Source organism: Dermacentor andersoni, chromosome 9, assembly GCF_023375885.2.
Source record: "Dermacentor andersoni chromosome 9, qqDerAnde1_hic_scaffold, whole genome shotgun sequence".
NCBI lineage: Eukaryota > Metazoa > Arthropoda > Arachnida > Ixodida > Ixodidae > Dermacentor > Dermacentor andersoni.
This window is the reverse complement of record NC_092822.1, coordinates 93224135-93244199: the sequence shown is the minus strand read 5'-3', so window position 1 is coordinate 93244199 and position 20065 is coordinate 93224135. Positions and strand designations below refer to the sequence as shown.

The 20065-nt window shown below is 44.3% G+C and overlaps 1 protein-coding gene across 1 annotated transcript in view; it reads left to right on the top strand.

Annotated features, from left to right (window-relative positions):
* The first annotated feature begins 9217 nt into the window (after positions 1–9217).
* The window catches only part of LOC129384136 (uncharacterized), a 64555-nt gene continuing 53707 nt past the window's right edge, over positions 9218–20065 (top strand). Inside the window, exon 1 of the mRNA XM_055069293.1 lies at positions 9218–11241. The gene's annotated coding sequence lies outside the window, so the exon portion shown is untranslated. The remainder of the gene's footprint in view (positions 11242–20065) is intronic.

Here is a 20065-nt window from a genome sequence, read left to right as displayed (position 1 = left end):
TGGTTACGGTGCCAAACATTTTTTGCATCAATGCATCAACAATGCAGCATGTAAGGGGTTGGAAAGCCCACGTTGAGCAGACGATGCGGCGGGGATGAGCACATATCGAGGCGCATTCGGCCTTTCTATTGGCTAAGAATGCGTGTAGCCGCCAGGGTGCTGCAATCAGCTTTTCAGATGGAGTATAGTATTAATGCGGAATTGTAATATGGCTCATGGTGCGGAAAATCCGGTGGAGCCCTTGTTGTCCTAGCTGCAGATCATACAAAAAGTCAAGTGATCGCCGAGACGCGCTCGTGTCATTGCTCGCGCGTTCGTCGTCGTCTTCTATAGCTGGCTGCGGTGCCGCTCGTCATGCCAGCGTTCGAATTCTGCTCCTCCCTCTGCGAAGGCGCTGACGGCACTGGGGTCCATTGCCAGTCGCTGCGGTGATTTCGGTGAGTTTTGTCGTGAGTTCCGATGGACGAACCATTGTCTTTGGCTTCTCAGACAGTAGCTGCGCCCAGCTCCATTGGACGTCCACGCAGGTATGCGAACGAGGCCGAGGTACGTGATGCGAGAAATGGTACAAGGCGACGTGAAAACTGTACTACTTCGTGTTTTGTAAAATGAGTCGTCATCGGGAAGATGTCGCCATGCTTCCGCATTCAACTGCGTAGGGATACCTAAGAGCCCATAGCTTTATTTTGCTATAGGAAATATACAGTCTCAAAGCGCATTCGTGTCATTACCATTGTCGGCGTCGTCATGTTGCCCTGCTATCGACGGCGAACGCGCTTATTGCACGCGAAGGATTAGAGCGTCTGCAAAGACGGGGAGTGTGTTTGGATGCAAAAAAAAAAAAAAATAACGTCAAAGGGGACGCATCCTATAAACGCTGCACTCGGTCGGCTCGGCGGTGGAGTCAGGTTCAAGACGATCCAACTTAATGGAGAGCAGATTAATTTGTTTGGTCACTCTCTCGGCGGGAGGCCTTCTCGGCCCATGGGATCTGACCAAAACAGTCTTGTTTTCATTATGGGGCATATGCACTTAGGAACACTTCATAACTTTCGTGCGTCCTTTCCCATTAAATATTTGACAGAACTGATGAGTTTGAATGATAATAATGAATTATATCTTGTTCTGAGAGGCACGTTGAAGATGTTGATGCTGACGACGATTATAAAGATAACAATAATTACGATTATGATGCTGATGATGATTTTCATGGTGATAACTGATTACAAAAAAAAAATTGGCAGCCGGTTCAAACTCTAGCTGACGTCGATCAAACGATGTCGTTCCAGCGAGGGCCCCGCAATAAAGTATACGGTACATACACCATACGCTCACTTCGAACTCGCCGAGGAAGACGTTCTCTTTCATTGTGACAGGACGCTGTATCACCTTCTAACCTTTTATATTTGTTTTCATTTCTTCTGTTACTTCTTCAAGGTTGCCATGTATATCGCATTCTTTTATTTCAGTTATGTTTTTGTACATTTATCTTTCTTTTTCTTCTCCTAATGTCATCTGACTCTTGAATTAGCCCTTGCAGTGGGTGTGTGCCATTTCTTTTTAGAAAATTCTGAGCCATCACTGTTGCTCGAGTGCCACGCGCCCGGTCGCATCGGGTGTTACCTGCTTGCATAAAAAGGAACGCTGGTCAGTCTGCCTGCGGTCTTACGCTTATGCTGCAGCGTTCCTCGTTCGGGCTGAGTACTTTTCGACCTTCTCATATTATTTTTGTTGTTCGACCTTTTTTTCTGGGGCCCTTTTCCGCAGGGCCTTTCTGTGATAGATAGGGTAGATTGTGTTACAATTTCTTCAGTTGTTTCACGCGGGCGTCAACGCTCTCGATAGATTGTGTTCCTTAACTTGTGAATCGGCGTTCGAGCTTTGTGATATTTACACGTTTTAGTTTTCCGCGGGCTGGTCTCAGCATCACTGTGGTGTCCACTAATTGAAGTGTTATTCGGATGCAGAACCCGAAGAGGCCACATCTGTGGGCATACCAAGGTGACCACTACCTCCTCTGGCCGAACGAGGGTCACCGAGGGTCACCAATTCAATGGAGGTGGAATTGCGTGCTCAGCGCCAGCCGAAGCCAGAATTCAAGCATCATTCTCGGGGTCGTCGACTGCTCCGAAAGCGGTGAGCCACTTGGCTTCTTCAGACTTAGCTAATAGGAAAGCCCAGTGTGCAGGATTATTATTATTATTATTATTATTATTATTATTATTATTATTATTATTATTATTATTATTATCCAATCAATCCAATGCCTATTTTAGTGCCCAAGTACAGCTACACAGCCTTCGTTCCTGTGTACTTAATTAATCCGTGATATAAGATCTACAAAGAAGACATGTCTAGACAAAGAAATGGGAGAGATAGAAACATTTAGGGAAACAGAAAACGAGGAGGCGCGCGTAAAAAGAAGCTAATCACACAGGATTATCTACATTCCTATGAAACACAAGAAATGAACACACATGTTTCGATGGAGGTAGAACTCTCATTACATGTGTTTTTTTAGTCGAGCAGTAGGACATTGTAAAGCAACAAGGCCGGTCAGGAAATGCGGAATGTTGCCGGGTATTCTTCTGCAATACGAAAAATTGCACATGGTTAAGAAGCATTGGGCCATGCATAACGTATTGGCCAACTTCATACTGGAACAAAGGATTTGATTTAATAGATCCTAATTTTGGAGAGGTTATGTGGAGTATAGGTGAGAGGCGGCTGGACTATGGTCACAATAGCGGCGCTTGAATATAGATATAAATTTTTTAGACAGATTCAGTGAGGTAAGAATGGGATTTGCGCGTTCCGCCCCATACTGCAGAGGTATACTCTAGCAGTCGCAGGCACATAGTAGAATAAAACATAAGAAAGGCAATAGGGGAGGGCAAGTTCTGCAACATACGGCAAACAATACTAAAAGCGCGAATGTCACGTTGTTTCGCATTTTTTAGCATGGGACGAGAATCTTTGCGTTTTGTCTATGTACACACCAAGATCTTTCATTTCATCGACCCTGGGCAGTACCGCATCCCGAAAGGCGTACGGAAATTGTGCATGGTGTGTTTTCCGGGTATGACTTAATAGCCCAGTTTTGGAAGCATTTTGGATAACTCATTGTTTGTGTTCCAGGTTTAGAGTAAAAGAAATGTCTTTTTGGAGGTCAATGCAGCCCTAAAGAGTGTTGACAGTTTTAAATAGCTTTGAATGGTGAGGAAATAGGAGGAATGAAAAGTGTCGAATATTACTGAAGAAATGTCATTTATGTACGGTAGGAAGAGAACAGGGCCAAGAACAGATCCCTATGGGGCTCAGGTAGTGACTTCGTAGCGAATAGCACTCTGTCTAGCGATCCAATAGAAGCGCGTTCTGTTGTTTAGGTAATTTGATACGAAGGCACTGATGGAAGAAGGGAGGTCCATTTGCGTGAGCTTTGTAATAAGGAGATCATGGCAAACTACATCAAATGCTTAGCTTAGGTCAATTAAAAATGCATGTAATTGTCCCTTATTGTGTGCCGCATTCGAAGCACGGGTCATAAAGTGACTAGTTCGTTGTCGTGGAGCGCCCCGCTAGAAAACCATGCTGCTCATTAATTAACATGTTCTTAGCACTCACAGAAAGCAGAGAATGCGACACAAATAGGACTTTTGACGCATCGCAGAGGATAAATAAGGGCCAGTAGTTAGGAATTGCACTTCCATACCAGATTGGTGAACAAGAACTACTTATGATTCCGTGCAAGCGCTAGTAAGCCTACTAGACTTTGGGGAAATGTTAAAGATGGTTGTAAAAATTGACTTCCATCCGATGACCCTTTGACTGCACACGTATTTTTTTTGTGAGCAGTAATTGCGAGATTCTTGCTGACACACTTTCTCTTCTTAACTTTTTCGGTGATCTTGAACATTACGACATCTATGGATGCTATGCATCAATTTCTGAACCAAAGTTGTGAAAACGTTCTTTGTCAAGCTGTAAAGCAGGCTCATTGTCGTTGTCATCAAAGAAAATCTTATACAATCTGGTCTTCCGGTACGAAGAACTTTCGTTGTTTTCCTGTTATCAATGAGTAAAATAGGAGCTTTCATCTCAAGTAAAACAGGCCACACATGAAGGTACAAAGCAATCGAACTCGTTGAATTCAAGCGTCTATTACCCAGCGTTCCGTCAAGGTACACTGGCACACATATGTACCAATGCCGCTTTCTTGGTAAAAAGCTATTTTGTACTCGTTTAAATGCAATTATCTGGATTTGTTAAGAACCCTCTATCACAGCACTTTTTATTCCACACATTATCTTGCTTCATTGATTAAAAAAATCTCCAAAACGTGTACTTAATTCGTCAACGGCAAAGCAAGCCAATGTTGCACTACCTTCCCAACTTTTTTTCAATGTTTTCTCATTGAGTTGTCAACCGAAAGAAGATGTTTCGCTTGCGGAAGCAAGCTAGTTCCGTAAAGTGCCCCAGTAGGCTTGTAGGTACAAAAAAAACTCTGCGCTGTGATGTGTTTCATATTTGGGGAAGCATGTCTCGCATGTACGTTAAGGATTTTAGTCATACATTGTAAAATGTTGCCCCGCTATTACTGGTCCGTTCGAAACATTTAGGTTACCAATGTTTCAAAATGAGCTGAAAATGGCCAAACCACCAGACCCATCCGGAAGTGACACCAACATGTCGTTGGAGTGCCGGTGAAATCCGTCTCTGCTCGGCGGATAAACGAGGAGCGCTCCGTCGCGAAGCCGGTCGATAACCATCGATCAGCGGTAAACGAAAACTTGCTCTAGATCCACCAGTCGATTTCAATTTCTTTGCTACGGAGCAAAAAAGAGTGCTCCAGCTCGATCAGTGCAATTCACAGTAAGACACAGTTGATACATGGCTGCATGTTTGCCTACAGCCGTGTTACCTGTCCACAACACTTATTTTCCCTTTTAACTTCTGTAAGGTTGTGTTAATCGCATAGATAGAGCACGTAAGAACCCTTGTAACCAGTATATCCGTTACAAAACCACTGTGTGCATTCATACCTCCCACTAATACCACCTGGCCCAATTTCCTGAACCCATTATTATCGCTGCTAATTCAATCAATCAATCAATCAATCAATCAATCAATCAATCAATCAATCAATCAATCAATCAATCAATCAATCAATCAATCAATCAATCAATCAATCAATCAATCAATCAATCGTTTATTTCATTGCGGCTATAAATGCCTCTATATAGGTAATCCCGAGGAAAGACGGGGAATGCGGGAGATGGAAATTCAAGACGATGAGCAAACGGCTCCTGCGTTCAGCTTGTTCACGTTTTGCTCATCGTCTATACCGGTAAGTGACTTCCATGGCACGTTTTTCCCGTTCGCACGCACATCTAAATTATAACGGCTCCTCACCTATGTTTTTCGGCCTATGCTACTTTATACTTCACTTAGGTCGCATGCCTGGACCTCCATCTTTTCTCGATACGCACATTCTGTTGCACCAATCCGAGACAAAATTGGCATTGCGAGGCGGCTGCTTCAAGTGTCGTAGATACATTTCGGTCAGGGTACACACGCGAGTAATTTCGTCATTCAGCTGCCTTTGAATTTCGAGCTATTTATCCAGCTTGCTACAAGCCTGCCGGTTGATGTAACAAATGTAACCTTCTTTATACTTATCCCTTGTGCGCCTTTTCTAAACTCCTGTTGCTTTTATTCAGCTCCTTGCTTGTTCGTCGCTACATTCAAAACCTAATCTACACAACTGATTGCTGCATCTTAGTGCATTCGCTACTCCCATGACGTTGTTGAAGTCGTTATTCTTCGTCTTTCTGACAGCATGTCACGTGTTTCGTTAATACCAACTCTTCTTTTGAAAATTCTTTTGTAGCGTATGTTTTTTTTGTGTTATGCGGAATAATTTCACTTGTATATATTTTCCGGCATTTCTACTTACATTCTGCTGTTTTTCCTTCAGTTTCGTTTAGTGTAGTTATGCATTCGTACATTAGGGTTGTCTTTTCGCATGTCAGACAAAAATTTCAGTTTTCGTATTGCACGAAGCCTGCTGCTGTTTCCTGTCACTGCGCATACACGATTCTCGGCAAATATTTTTTTTATACACTGCATGCGCATGGCAGATCGTCCATAGCCATTCCGTATCTCATCTGTGTTTCGTGCCCGTGTTGACTTTTTTTCTATGCTCGCGCAGAACCTTGCTTTAACTGCGCGAAGCTGCGACTAGAATTCTGTTTGGCCGGATTTGAGCGTTTAAAATAGGGACCGGCGCATCGTTGATTCAATCAATGCACCAAATTTCAGAGTGCTTGCCACGCTGGCCGCCGGCAAGCTTGTTATCTATTCGAAGGCATAGGAATTTGTTCAATTGATAGTAGCTGCCGGAATACGTACGTCATTGTTTTCATATCTGACAGAATAATCAATTTTTTTATTGCGCATATGTTAGCAAAATAGATACATTTACAAACAGAGCAGTTTCATCGAGCTACGCATTGTCGGATTCCGTTTGTCACCTAATAAATAATTATGTGTGCGTTTTGTTCGCTAAGTACACCAGGAGTTGACAGCTATATGCTTTGTCCCCCAAGAGTTGTTGCAGATAAAACTGCAGCTGTGTGATTAGCGCGAAAAGGATGAAGCTAAGGGGTTTGTGGTGAAAACTGCTTGGTAAACCCACGAGGAAAATGTAGTTGCGTATTTTTTATTCCTTACAGAAGCCGAAATTGTCAGGTATGAGCGTCTACTTCTCGCAACGGCCTTCTTTCATCTCCTCTTCAACGCGATTGCAATTCGAATCGATGAAATCGATGGAGCATATGTGGATCTTCTTCTCATAAACCATCTAGACATTTCATCAAGTGAAGTTACTGGCGATAAATTAAAGGTAGGTGCGACATTACGAGCTGTATTTAACGCTACCCGTAAAACATAGGCGCAGCACACGATCGTTAGTCGAGTAGAGAATGTGCGAATGGCTGAAGAGGACGCACTGGACAGTCGTGCCAGCACGTTGTATTTAGTGTATTTGAGCAATGTTAAAAACGAATGGGAACACATCAACGTAAAGGCAAGAGTTACCTTTCAGTAATTGCTCATTCATTTATGTGAGGCAGCAACTTGTCAGTGGCACCAAATACATCTTTGAATTAAGCAGCAGTAATTGTCATCGGCTACATCGTTTTTTTCTATAACCAATACAAGTCTGCTATGTATAGCATGGTGCGATGACACGTTGTTTGCTACCAATGCCGTAGTAGCTACATTTCGAGTGTTTTTGACGCTAAAGCGTCATGGGGCTAAACGAGAAGGACTGTGGTGAGTTTCTGGGGAAACTCGTCACGGTATTAGTGCACGTAATATGTTGTCCAAGGCTGGTTGTGCGTGCAGTCTATATCGTCTTTTTGATGCGCGTACACGCCAATTGCTCTTGCACTAATCATGAATTGGGAACAAATCTGTGAGAAACGACGTCACAAGCTTCAGTACACGCATAGCGCATCTCGTGAGAGTTGAGGTAGGGAGGGGGAAGAGGCAGTAGACAATGTGTGAGGCGCAATGAGAACTCCGATGTGAATGCGCCTGCTTTTGTCGCCAACGGGTTGTGCCTAGACGCGCTTTGTAAAGCTCTCCATTGTGAGTGCGCCTTCATAAAGCGAAGCCTTCGTTCCACATTCTGCCGCGTTTGCGAGGCTCCTATCTGCTGCTGCTGCAGCGCGGGTCGTTATCTCAACGGAAATGAAATCTCGAAGATGGTGTACGTGGCGTGCGCCACACGCTCGTCCCGCACACAGTTTGCTGGTATGCACTCGGCCTTGTCACGTGGTAGCGAGCACTCCACCCAGCGTACACCAGCCGGATGCGTGGTGACGTCGACATCGACACCAATAATAATAATAATAATAATAATAATAATAATAATAATAATAATAATAATAATAATAATAATAATAATAATAATAATAATAAACAGCATCACCATTCATTATTTATTTTTCTCGCTATACCTCCCTGTCTTTCTGTTAATAAATATGAATGCCTCGGGGACTCCAATCATTGATTACGAGCATTGTAACACATGGGAGGATGCGTAATGTAAAGGAAAAGAGGACGTTTAATATTCTTCTGTCTCGTTGCAATGATCGCCCAACTTCGGCGAAAGATTTCATTTATTTTTTGACGTTTGCTGATCGCGATACGTCTGGATAGACGTTGCGCTCCAATTGCATGGCTAACCTCATATTATGATTCAATTTTACTTTACTTGTACGCCGGTAATGTAGCCCGGTTGCATCTAATATGAAAATAAGTTCGCGTAAAAATGAAGAAAACGTTCGATTACCAGGCAATCGGAAATGTTATGGAACATTTTTTTCTTCTCTTCAAGAAAATATGGTGGCGCGTGCACTTGTACTTGCGGTGGAACGTAGCCGCTATCTCTGAAAACGTACGACAACTAAGTAACACCTTTGAACATGCAGGTCACGCTTGGAACAGAGTGCCGGTTCTTGCACACAGCTGCGAGCGGCTGAGTTCACTTCGAGAAGTTCATCACTGAATTTCCGAAATCATGGCCTAAGGGAAAGGAAAAACGAAGTGCGAATCGGGAGTTTCTCATTTTGTGGAGATGGTCAACGGTACACGGTGACATCAAGAGGCTGCGGGGAAAAGGGAGACTACGTTCCTCTTCAAAGTGAGTATGTCCTAAACCGCAGTTCCGTGACGACGGAAAAAAAAAAACGAGAGCGCTGGTATGCAGCTTCTTTGTTGCTGTTGAAAGATGAAAACAACAAAAAATAATCTGCCATCACCCATCTCATAATGAATGTCGACGCTCGAGCGACTAGTATTGAATCAACATAGCGACACACAGTATTGTGGCCGCCGATATTCGTCACGTGTGAGGCGTGTCTGTCTCCGACGTCCTCTCTCTCGCGCCTTCTGGAAGCGCCGGGTCTAGTAGCGTCACTGCGATGTCCTCACGTGACGCGCCTATCTTGTGTGAATGTCTATGAAAGCATCCTGTCTGAATGTATACCATGTGGTATTCCAGCCCCGGGAAAATTCATTTTAAGTACTTCTTTTTTCTCCTGGAGCAGCGACGCATGCCCAGTATATGCAGCGGTGCATACGCATATATGTGGCAATGACCTAAGTTGGCGCGAAAGATCTTTGCAGGCGGCCAATTGATGCCGGCGCCAGTGTGTATTTCATTGTGAGCGGGGATGATTATGAGAGGCGGCTGGCCAGCCGGGCGGTAGGCTGCCGTTTTTGCTCGGTAGCCTGGAAGATTCTCTCTGTAGCTCGCGACTTGTCGATCGTGTTCGTTCCTTGGCGGACATTGTGAGCCTCCGCTGCTATAGCGCCGTTGCTGGTTCGTTGAAGAGCCGCAAATACCCTGTGGCGCAAGCGGGCGTGTTGGAGGTTTGTTCAACTGTGGCACACACCGATCGTCACCGACAAGACAGAAGCTGAATAAATGGTTCGCTTCAAACTGGCTTATATCAACGCGCTAGCCCATTGCCCGACCTGCTAGTAAGCCAAGTTGGCGTGAGAACTATTAGGGACGTTGAAGATAAAATGATGAGCGTCTGACAAAAAAAAAAAAAAAAGGTTAGGTAGCCCCGTTTTTCGACATTGCCTTCGCTGAGTACTTCAAAAGCGCTCAGCATGACCTGGTAAGTAAGCTGAATATTTAGTATAGTGTTGCTCTAAATTTTGCCGATGGTTCTGCACTCTTACTGCACAGATTTTCCAAAGCCTTAAACAACTTGGGAAACTGAGTCCTCGATGATAAATAGCCAGCAAGAGCAAATTACACTCCCGTGAATGTCGTTCTCAATACAAACGATGCCTTTAAGTTTTCCAATATATGTCGCAGAATATAGCTAGATATCGAATTTGATTATCAACCAATGGAAGCCATCGCAATGAGAGCGTTTCGAGATCCCCACATAGTGCACTCGACAACAATACTGTTTTGCATGAGCTAGTCCTGCCGCGCACTACATGTTAAGAGGGGCCATCACTGAAGGAAACTAATTTCACAGTGCATACGAAGCTTAAAAACATTACCGTTGTGCATGCAAGGGCTACTGATTGTTCCACATGGTGCAGTTGAAAGTGAAAGGCTTGCAAAATGAAAAGAAAAAAATGCCCAATTGGACTGCGTAATCCTCGGCACTTGTGTGTTCAGCAAATTTCACAGAACTCCGGTCTTGGCATTTTGTATGTTGGAGGCCACCGATTGCTCCCATAGCTTCTGTATTCGAAATTCTACGGGCGTCCATCGGGCTGACCACGCTTTTTATTTGCGTTTGAGTGAGTGCTGCTGGTGCTGAAAGCACTACGTCATCAATGAGCAGCAAGCATCTCAGTCGCCCATTTGTCCCGGATAGTTCAACTTCGCCGTCAACAGAGCGAGTCTCATCTACCTCCATTGAAGTGGCGCTCTGTGGCGCTGGCTTTTCAAATCCAGGGAGAACACGAGGAATGCGTGAGATGAAAATTCAAGACGATTAGAAAAACGAGGACAAGGTGAAAGCAAGAGAAAGCTTTTTGCCTAGTGGACTTGTCTCTGTCAAATAACACGTAGGTTCATCGCACACGTATTACACGAAATCCTGCCTGAGGTGTAGTGAAGGTGCGTATAAGCCACCTTGCTTGATTGAGTAATAGCAGGAAAAGCTACGCTCTGGTGTGAATGAGACGACTCGTTAAGTGCAACAAAAAGTGAGCATGACAAAGTAAAATGAGAACTGGTAGCGTCGCCAAAGAAAGGTTGAGGCAATATCACGCAAGAATATTCCCGGCCAGGTTTAGGGCTAACAGCGAAATTTCAACGGGTGCCATAACGCAGTGGTATCTCGTAGTTTTCACAGCTTACGCTTGCATTTACTTTGCTCACTTAGTCGTACCCCGTTATGTTTCATTTCCTCTAGTTCTATACATTTTAATTTCACTTAGACAAGTGTTGTCAAAGAGCTTTTAATTTTACTTTCGGCCGGTGCAGTTTCTGTGTACGTATTGCTGTTTATAAACATGCATCGGAGAGCAGAAAATAAAAGTGTACTTTATTGCATGCGTTGGTTGCACGACTTAATTGTTTTTCTTCCAGCCTACACCTTCGTATACACAAGTGGGCCCACTTCGGGTACGGTGTATTGGACGAGTGCGGCGCACGGGGAGATTCAATTTCCGGAGACATACTTCTCGGCAGGCACGGTGAGCAGCATGACTTAAACATATTTTTGTGGATTGTCCTCGATCCTCGATATTTTCCATCCGCAACTCACTGTCGGAATTCTGTAGTAGCAACGCTGAAGTGATGCACTTTTCTGCGCTCTGGTTGCCCTCATTCGTTGTGTTATTCTTTGCTCCCGACCATACAACGCACCTTGTTTTATGCACACTCCACTGATAGTCGGGTTGGAAAAAAAATGACATGGCAAATGAGAGACATTATCATACTTGTTTTCCTCAGAGTCCTCAGGAGACTGCTTGCCAAAGAAATTTTTTGTTGTACTTGCGCGATAACAATTCTAGGTTTCTAATATAGTCCCTTCAGCTGATATTACACAGCTGCACCATTTCTGCGAATCACGAAAAAATTAGAGAACTTCACCTGGGATGGACTATATGCGGGTATTCACAAAAGTTTGGAAGTCGGCCCCATCCTCGTGGCGCGTTCCTCTTATGTGCCCGGGTGAATATAGAACGTGCGATAGGGCGCATGTATAGTGGTCGAGCTAGTATTCCAGGATCTATGGGAACATATTTTCCGTACTGGAAAATACACGATATATTGGTTTCCAAGCTGGAAGAGGCAAACAAATGTAAGCGAAGTAGTGTATGTAGTAAGTAAATTTATTGCATAAACACATCGGCAAGGAAGAAATGGACGACACAAGCACAAGCTCTTACCTAGTTTTTGAATATTCCTTGTCCATGTGTTATTTGCACAAACCATACAGTAAGAACAGAAAGCAACTGATCCAGCTGCAAGTTTAAGCCAAGACCATATGAAATATATGGAAACCTGCTACAAGTGCCCAAACAAGGTGCAATGCAGTAATTGTGGAAGCGTCTTAGTTAAAGCAGAGCATTTTCTGACAAGCCTAGACATTGTGGTACTACAAAAGGTAAAGCAAAGAGTAAAGAGGACATTATTTCTCATTGATGATGAGTTGTGCAAGAGTTAAAGCAGCAAAACTGTGGAATACGCCAAAATACTTATTGCGCTTCAAAACTAAATGATTAGGAGAGCGAAAGAGCTCGTAGGCAAATACTGTGCCAGTTTTACAGTAACAAGCTGACAGCGGAGACTAAATAAACAGAGTCCAGCTTTGCTTTTTCCCCATACCACCTAAATACAAACATGGTGGCTCAGAGAGTCATCAGGGCCGTTAAAGTGTTCATTGTATTGTGCCCCGATATTAGGAGCGGGTGAAAGTGCGGGCACGTAGTAGCAGCACCCCATCACAATCCCTTGCACATACTGACTTTAGGATGTAGGGTGCACTGTGCAGCCTGTCGGACACTTAGCTCCGAGAACACATCATGTTTAAATTTGCTAACGCAATAACAGTGAAAGAAAAAGACAGTCTTCCAAACAGCAACAAAAGTTCTACAATAATGACGAGCTTCTGACAGCTATCATCCAAGCTACCTTTCTGATGTTCCACCTGGACAATGCTGCTGGTGCAAAAGGGCTTAGAGAGCCTTAGAACCGCCGTCTGGGTCCAGTTCTGACGATTACAAACGGCAAAAACGAGGCAGTGCTGAAGACAGCATTATGAAAGACCGTGTGGTCTAGTTGAAATGACAACTTTTGGTAGCTTCATTCCATAACATCTCGGGAAGTATAAAAAGTAAAAAAAAAAAACTTTCAGGGAAGTGTGCCAATCTGACAACGACACTGTTATAAGGGATTACTCACACCCTTTAGAACAAGGGATCTAATTGCTGGCTGCCAGCCTTGCTTGCACACAGCAAGTGCTGCAGCGCTCGAGCATGGTCAAGGCTGGTCGTTTTAGTGGCTAGTAGCAGGCTAGTAGCATCATGGCATCTGCTTTTACCGCAGCAACAGCACAAGGTTCTTGCTGACTTTAAACACAAAGCTAGTATAATGATATGCGATAAAGAAAAGTTATGAATTACTTATTAGACACGGTGAAAAGGGAATGTTTATTTAAAGAAGGTATGTGCAGGTAACATATTTTTAATTTTGATAATTACGTTTCCAAACAAATGCAAGGCTCCGAACCAGTGTTGCATTTGCATTTAATGTAGCCGTCACCACCTTGTAACTCACCTTAACAGCATTGCTGTAAGATGGTGGAAGCCGAAATGGCACTGCATATATTGCACATAGGAAAACTAGATTTATTATAGACTGCAGCCATCGTCAAACACCTAGTAACAGGTTCGCTGTAACACAAAAAAGCCTCATGGCACTGCAGATATTGCTCATATATACCTATATAAATAAGTCAATAAAAGTTAAACATGAGCATTGAAATAAAAGGTTTACTAGTAGCAACGAAAGGAGGCATGTAAAACGTCACATTAGAATGGCATCGGACATTGGTGTGAGCATAATGTTGAGAACATTGCTACACTTCTGGTTTTCGAGAATCATCAAGTGAAGCATGCAGAAATATATTAGCCAATTCCGTGGCCTCCAAGGCCTACAATTGAATAAACTAGAATGTCTCAAGGGGTACACTCTAAGCGTTTCTTTAATTGAAGTCGACATATTATTGCTCAATTCAAGCCAGGGTATCTATCTCTCTTCCTGTTTGCACTGCACTCTTTTGACGTGGTAATTACTAGCAATATTCTTCCCCTTTCGGCGTGCCTCATGATCAGATCATAGTTTTTACGCGTAATGCACCAAATTTCATGTACTTTTATTTACTGTGGAGAGGCCAGACATGTTTAGTATTTATTATAGAGAACCTGCGAGCACGTAAAAAACAACATCAATATAAATAATTATTTCAAAGGCAGACCTATTATTATTTGACTCATTCGATGGAATTAAGGACGCCTCGGTGTTGTTACGCGTTTTGCAGGTGCCCGCGAAATACAAAACCACATACCACGTGACTTGCCCGCTTGACCGTCGTGATCTAAGGGCTTCCAAATGTTCCGCGTAAAAACTGGCATAATATTTAGCTGGTTGTGCTGCCGCTGCGCCTTCTTATCGCTATCGTGAACCACTGCGAGTAAAGCACAACGCCTGCGCCACCGCCCTATCACCTTTTTAGTGGCCGCGCAACCTGCGGAGGAAAATTGTCGAATGTTGAATGGCGCACACCACCATTTCGAGAGCGCCGGGCAGCAGAAAGAGGAAGAAACAGATAGTGCCCACCAATTGTAGACGCTAGAGAAGACAACGTCAACGAACACGGGGATAGCATGGGGGTTCTATGGAAGCGTTCGGTAAGTGTTGATTACATCCCTACATTCTGCATCTTTCCCTCTCGCTTTCATGTTCATTACTCACTCGTTTGATATCTTATTAGTATCGAATTTAACCCTCAATTATGTCGCCCTTGTTTTGCATACGTTGCCCTCGTCTTCTTCGATAAATGACTGAGCCGTCTCTTTACTTGACCAAGATGCCAAGTGGTAAAACTCGAAGAAGGTGTGTTCTATGGTGCAAAGTGGTTGATCTTCGTCGATTGAAACTACTTACGGCAGGAACAATAATTTTACCTACTGTGGCACTGATTCTCTCTTCTCGTGGACACGACTCAAGGTGCCTTCCGGGCTCCATTGCCTTGGGCGACTGCTGTTTAATCGTAAAAACTAACTCCATTTTCAAATTGTCTGCTGTGGGGTGACTTTGCCTCTGCACACCAGTATTCACGGTGGTGCACCCTTAACAGGGTTAAAAACACATTGGCACTAATTTTCGACTTTGTTGGTGGCAATTACTACCGCAGCGTCACTTTTACTTACATTGCCGTAAATTTTTCCTTCGTCGGGAACCATCGAAACTGTTTTTCAGACGTTGTCTCGCTCGAGCCCTGCTTATTCCATGCAATCTAACTCTGTTAGTGACAGGGGTGTTGTACGACGGCTTTACGTCGTCAGCCACATATCTGCTGTGGTGAACACTGGGCATGGGGCTAGGGCAATGTGGTAAATTTTTTGGCTATATTAGCGTTAGTTACGCCCTTACGACTAATTTTAACTTCTTTACTGCTAATTGTTGCATGTTGTCTTGTTGGGACCTACAATTTGACGTCTATTGTGCCTCCATTCAATCCTCTGGGGGAGTGAAAGGACCGTCGTGTTTTTTCCAGGATGTGCGTACGAGATACCCAGGTCGCAGACTCGCAAAAGTAAATTGAACGCCCATGTATTCAGTCCCACACTTTTGTAAACAATTGATCAAAACTAGTGTGATCCTGTAGTTTCTGTTCAAGTCGATACGTATTGCAAACTCGCAGGCCAGAATTCGTAAATTGTAATACGCGCAATACATAATTATAACGTTCATTGGCGTTTCTTAATAATTAAATTATGCAGTACGATTTCACGTCTGACTAATGTCCGCCGATCCGAGTAATCCAACTCATGAGCGAGAGTTACGCTATCTCTCATAAGCGATTTCTAAAAATTCTGGAAAAAATAGATTAATTAGCCGGTATGTAAATACACGCCAGCCTTTCGCTGATTCATTCAATGGAAGCACACACAAACACACACACGCATGCACCCAGGCACACAGAAAGAGAGAGGGAGAGAGAGACAGACTGCGAGGATGTAAAGCTTGAGCGCTGTATTGTGGGATGTCTAAGATTCTATAAGGGCAATTGGCTACAATTTTATTTTTAAAAAATGGATAAACGTATTCTGTGAATATAAGAAAAAGCCAGACAATGCAACTGCAGGCTGTACTTTGTTTCTGTGTAATCATTGCAAAACGAACATTCCAGCGTGTTTGAATCGATTCCATGTTTATTAAGAATGCCTAGAAAAATTACCGTGCACTTACTGTGGAAAAATGTTAGACTTTCAGGAGAAGCGATGACCTCCTGCGAAAAAATTTGGGAAATATTAGGCAGTATAAAGAAATATTCCACTCATAATGGTTCCTGGCGTGCTACGATGATTCCTAGTCAATCTTGTTTCGCGTAGTTCAATTTCTGTGCTTCCAGCACATCTCAGAAAGTAGTTAACAGCAATCAGTACGCCGTAATCCGGTGGCTGAGGTCCAGTGAAATCCCGCTCACGGCGGGAGATGAAGACAGGCTGCTACCTTAGGAATGGTGTCTTATTATTTTGCTTAAATTATCAACATTTTTGGGTGCTTTGGTACTTAATTATTGACATTTTTTTACTTGGTGACGCTCACAGTAGTTCAATTGTGTTTGTTTGAGGGTAACCAATTACATGTAATTGGTTCTCTATTGACGAGTCAAGCTGTAACAGGCGACGCAGATTTGACTGTTTCAAGTTGTCGGGTACTGCTCCAGAATACTGGCGGTCACACCACGCAGTAGCCTCGCGCATGCGCAGTGTAGGAGAGGCAAACGCCCAAGTGTCTCAGTATTTGTTTCCTCCTCTTAAGATTCTGGCAGGGTGTTAGCTGAGGAAATAAACTGACGCTACCCGGGACCAATTAAGATGGCCACTTGAGACGTTGACGCCAGGAAATCGCCTGCGAACATTTTTTTTTCAGCTTTTCAATGGCCCTGCAGCGAGCGCTTTCTTCGAGCACCGGCAACAATAGAGGGATGTGCTTCAAAGAGGAGCCAGACGCGAACTTAACGCCATTGATTAACCACAATCATGGTTTGGCGCAACGTGGTTGCACCTTAATACACTGCCCTTCCCTTCTGCGCGCACAGCGAGCGAGGTTTGAGTGTTGCGCCTGATGTGCTTTGAAAAAAATGAGGCAACAATGACGGAGGGAAAATTCTTAAAGCAATTGTTAGTGTATTGTTCGAATTGTTAGAAGAATGTTCGAATGGCTGAAGAGGATGCAGTGAACAATCGTGCCAGCACTTTCTATTTACTGTTTTTGAGCACTGTTAATAAAAAGTGGGAAGACAGCAACGTAAAACTAGTAATTAAATTTCAGTAATTACGCACATTGTTTTGCGGGAAGGAAGTGATCAGTGTCCCGAATAGCATTTTTGAATTATACAGGAGTACTTGTTATCGGCTACATTTTTTTTTCTGCAACCAGAGACCGTATACCGTAACACTATTCCAATATGTTTTAATTTCGATGTCGTGACCTCAAATTCGCGTAACCGCACACGCAAGCATCGGTCGGTCACCTGCAGGGTTGTCTGAGCACACCAATCAAATGCTCCCCTCATTCATTGGTCGTAACTTTTGTTTGCTTGAAAAACGAATAAAATTGCCTGCACAGAGCGGCTTGTCTTATCTAATTGGCTCACAAGAAGCGAGGAGCACGCTCAAGTGGAGAGGGATTCGATGACCCCGAGCTACTGCAGTGAATGTCGATAACCAGATGAAGGTGGCGCTGGCTTCTGCGATCCGCTTTCTCTTACTTAGCTTGAGGTGGCTCATCGACAATCGCGGCCAAATGCCGGGGAAGCTTAAGAATGACGCTAAAACGGATCCTCAGCAAAGGAGACTTGGCGGAACGAGGTTGTAAACGTGCCTAATGTTCTCAAAAACGTTACAAGGCCACGTAAAATGTTTTATTACACTCTAATGAACCCATGCTCTCCGGCAGGGGCAAGCAGCCAGTGTCGGAGCGATCGGCGGGAGTTCTCTTTTATTCCTTACGGAACGGGGCAGCCTGCGGCTATTCCGAGAAAAATTAAGTTTTGTTCGGCATATTATAGCATCTTTAACGCGTACGCGTCACTTTGACGTCTTGAGTTTTTGCGGTTTTATGAAGTCGCATGAGAGGCAGGTGAAATGGGCGGAGCCCGAAAACTTTTGGCCATTAGCCAAGGGCTAATGGCAAGAAGGCGTCGAATAAGAAATCAGTATTTTTGTTTTGTACAGTCAAATTATGCGTAATCATTGCGTACACATCATATCAGATGGGGAGCTCTCACGGTTTTCGTGACGTCTCGTGACAGACAGGGGAAGTGGGGATGGTCCAAGAAGGTTTTGGACAAATCGCAGTGGGCTGCTTGCAGAATTGGAATAGAAAAGCGTGAAATAGTTTTAGGTTTTAGCACCCCAATACAAGTCTGATATGTATAGCACGGTGCGATGTCGTGTTTTCAGGGAAGCTGGTCACGGTGTTAGAGCACGTCATATATTTTCCAATCGTATTTCGGCTTTTTGATGGGCGTACACACCAGCTGCTCTTGCACTTACCATGAATTGGGAACAAACCTGCAATAAACGACGTCGCAAGCTTCAGTATACGGATCGCGCATCTCGTGAGAGTTGAGGTAGGGAAAGTGGGGAGGAGTCAGGGGCAATGCGTCACGCGCGATGAGAACTCCGATGTGAACGCGCCTGTTCGTGTCGCCAATGGGTTCGGCCGAAAGTCGCGCTCTATAAAGCTCCCCCCTGGGAAGGGGCCTTGACAACGCGAAGCCTTCGTTCAACATCGTGCCGCGTTTGCGAGGCCGCTGTCTGTTGTTGCTGCATCGCTCGTTATCTGGACTGAAATCAAAACTCGAAGAATGTGTGGGCGACGTGCGCCACACGCTCGTCGCGCACACAATTTGCTGGGATGCACTCGGCCTTGTCACGTGGTAGTGAGCACTTCTGCCAGCGTACACCAGGTGGAGGCGGGGTGAAGTTGACATCGACGCCATTGGCACCAAGACACTTGATAAGGCGCTTTTGGGCCACTCGACTGTTCACATGACTCTAGAGAGTAACGTGGTGGAATTGTTAAGCGGAGAGTCAGCCTGAGGTATAAACTGCTCTGACCTGCTATATACATTGGGAAAGAGGAATGGCGGGGAAAAGAAATAATGACCGGTTATGATGTCTATTATTACTATTATTATTATTACTGTTAGTATTATTATTAATATTAATATTATTATTATTATTATAAAACAAGCAGGTGCGCAAAAGCAAGCGCTGGTACGCAACTTCTTTGTTGCTGTTAAAAGATGAAGACAAAAAAAAATATTCAGGCAAAACCCATCTCACGAAGAATATCGGCGCTGACGCAATTAGAATTGAATCAACACAGCGACACGCCGTATTGCCGCTACCGATATTCGTCACCTGTGAAGCGTGTCTGCCTCCAACGTCCTCTCCCTCGCCCCTTCAGAAAGCACCGCGTCGATTAGCTTCGCTGCGAAGTCCTCACGTCACGCGCTTAAGTTGTACGAATGTCTATGAAAGCGTCCTATGTGAATGTGTACCGCGCGGGTATAATTTATTGCAGCACCGGAAAAAAATATTTTCAGCCTTTTCTTTCTTCTGGTGCAGCGGCGGATGCCCAGTATATGCAGCGGTGCATAGGCATATGGCAGTCGCGTAAGTTTGCGCGAAAGAGGTTTCCAGGCGTTTTATTGATGCCGGGGCCAGTCTGCATTCATTGTGAGCGGGGGTGATTAAGAGAGGCGGCTAGCCGTACGTTAGGCTGCCGTTTGGGCTCGGTAGCCTGGAGGGTTGTCTCCGTAGCTCGCGACTTGTCGGTGGTGCTCTTTCCTTGGCGGACATCGTGAGCGTCCGCTACTATAGCGATGTTGCAAGTTCCTTGAAGAGCCGCATATGGCATGGGGCCCAAGTTGGCGTCCAAGATATTTATTCAACTGTGGCACACACCGATCGTCACATACAAGACAGAAGCTGATTCAATGGTTCTCTTCGAACAGGGCTACCTCAACGCGGCAGCCCCATTGCCGATCTGCTAGACCATGCGCTTCCCAGTAAACTAAATTGGCATGAGAACTGTTGCGGACGTTGAAGATAAAATGATGAGCTTCTTAGAAGAGAAAGGTTAGGCAGCCCGCTTTTTCGACGTTGCCTTCGCTGAGTAGTTCAAAAGTTCTCAGCAAGACCTTGTATGGAAACACAATATTCAGGACAGTATTGTTTTTAATTTTGTCGACGGTTCGCACTCTTAGAG